General features: G+C 44.7%; 1 protein-coding gene across 1 annotated transcript in view; it reads left to right on the top strand.

Moving 5' to 3' along the window:
• The window catches only part of b4galnt1b (beta-1,4-N-acetyl-galactosaminyl transferase 1b), a 15,459-nt gene that overhangs the window by 3,574 nt on the left and 9,385 nt on the right, over positions 1-2,500 (top strand). The gene's annotated exons all lie outside the window — the stretch shown is intronic.

Genomic DNA, 2,500 nt, shown 5'->3' with positions numbered 1-2,500 from the left:
GTGGTCTGGTTTATTTGGGGGTGTGTGGTCTGGTTTATTTGGGGTGTGTGGTCTGGTTTATTTGGGGTGTGTGGTCTGGTTTATTTGGGGTGTGTGGTCTTGTTTATTTGGGGTGTGTGGTCTGGTCTATTTGGGGTGTGTGGTCTTGTTTATTTGGGGTGTGTGGTCTGCTTTATTTGGGGTGTGTGGTCTGCTTTATTTGGGGTGTGTGGTCTGGTTTATTAGGGGTGTGTGGTCTGCTTTATTTGGGGTGTGTGGTCTGGTTTATTTTGGGTGTGTGGTCTGGTTTATTTGGGGTTTGTGGTCTGGTTTATTTGGGGTGTGTGGTCTGGTTTATTTGGGGTTTGTGGTCTGGTTTATTTGGGGCGTGTGGTCTGGTTGCAGACCGGATATAGACAGATGCAGTTCCACTGGCTGTTCTGAATGCCAGCATCGAGGTCTAGAACCTGATGCAGACTGGTCAGGAGAGCATTGCTGTAGCCCAGGCGAGTCATGACCAACGCCTGGACTAGCAGCTATACTATGTGCCCTGAGGAGAGTGGACTGATCCTCCTTATGTTATAGAGAGTATCAGCATGGTCACATGACTGCCGTGGTGTGCTCAGTGAACACCAGACAGTCATCGTTCATTACTCCAGGTTTTGGATCATGCTGGAGTTCCTCACTGTGACACAGAGGGGGATGAGCTCACAGGAAAAGAATAAAAAAAAAATAAAACTGGAAGTGAAAAAAACAGAGATTTCATGAGTGGGCCTGGTCAAAATAACAAGCAAAATGCATGTATCTGTAAAGGGGAAACTAAGTATCTGTCATGGACTGAAGGAGTTTCTGGATGCATGTGTAGATTTCTCCTCTATTAGAACAAAACAAAATGAAACAAAAGACCTCTTAAAACTTATAGGTTCAGGCTTCAGACTTACACACACACACACACACACACACACACACACACTGTTACTGCCACGACAACTGTCACTGCCTCTAATGTTACTGCCACGACAACTGTCACTGCCTCTAATGTTACTGCTACAGCAACAGTTACCGCGTCTAATATTACTGCTACAACAACAGTTACCACCTCTAATATTACTGCTACGACAACTGTCACTGCCTCTAATGTTACTGCCAAGCCAACTGTCACTGTCTCTAATATTACTGCTACAACAACAGTTACCGCCTCTAATATTACTGCCAAGCCAACTGTCACTGTCTCTAATATTACTGCTACGACAACAGTTACCGCCTCTAATGTTACTGCCAAGCCAACTGTCACTGTCTCTAATGTTACTGCCAAGCCAACTGTCACTGTCTCTAATATTACTGCTACAACAACAGTTACCGCCTCTAATATTACTGCTACGACAACAGTTAGCACCTCTAATGTTACTGCCAAGCCAACTGTCACTGCCTCTAATATTACTGCTACAGGAACAGTTACCGCCTCTAATATTACTGCTACAACAACAGTTACCGCCTCTAATATTACTGCTACGACAACAGTTACCGCCTCTAATGTTACTGCCAAGCCAACTGTCACTGTCTCTAATGTTACTGCCAAGCCAACTGTCACTGTCTCTAATGTTACTGCTACAGCAACAGTTACCGCCTCTAATATTACTGCTACAGCAACAGTTACCGCCTCTAATATTACTGCTACGACAACAGTTACCGCCTCTAATATTACTGCTACGACAACAGTTACCGCCTCTAATGTTACTGCCATGGCATCAGTTACCGCCTCTAATGTTACTGCCATGGCAAACAGTTACCGCGTCTAATATTACTGCTACGACAACAGTTATGCCTCGTAATGTTACTGCCACGGCAACAGTTACCGCCTCTAATGTTGCTGCCACGACAACTGTCACTGTCTCTGATGTAACTGCCATGGCAACAGTTACCGCCTCTAATGTTACTGCCACGACAACTGTCACTGTCTCTAATGTTACTGCCACGACAACAGTCACTGCCTCTAATATTACTGCCACGACAACAGTTACCGCCTCTAATGTTACTGCTATGGCAACAGTTACCGCCTCTAATATTACTGCTACGGCAACAGTCACCACCTCTAAGATGATTGCTACAGCAACAGTTAGCACCTTTAATGTTACTGCCAAGCCAACTGTCACTGTCTCTAATGTTACTGCCAAGCCAACAGTCACTGCCTCTAATATTACTGCCACGACAACAGTTACCGCCTCTAATGTTACTGCTATGGCAACAGTTACCGCCTCTAATATTACTGCTACGGCAACAGTCACCACCTCTAAGATGATTGCTACGGCAACAGTTAGCACCCCTGATGTTACTGTTACAACAACAGTTGCCACCTCTGTTGCTACAATAGCAATTACTGCTACAACAGTTATTGCTGTAAGAGTTACTGCTACTGCTGTTACAATAACAAACCGCTATGAATATGTTAGGATGTAACAATTTGCGCGTGTGTTTGTGTGTGTGTGTGTGTGTGTGTGAGTGAGTAAGACCATTCACTTTT

The sequence above is a fragment of the Chanos chanos genome, chromosome 6 (genome assembly GCF_902362185.1).
Source record: "Chanos chanos chromosome 6, fChaCha1.1, whole genome shotgun sequence".
Taxonomy (NCBI): Eukaryota; Metazoa; Chordata; class Actinopteri; order Gonorynchiformes; family Chanidae; genus Chanos; species Chanos chanos.
The sequence above is the reverse complement of the archived record's forward strand: the minus strand, read 5'-3'. Positions and strand labels throughout refer to the sequence as shown.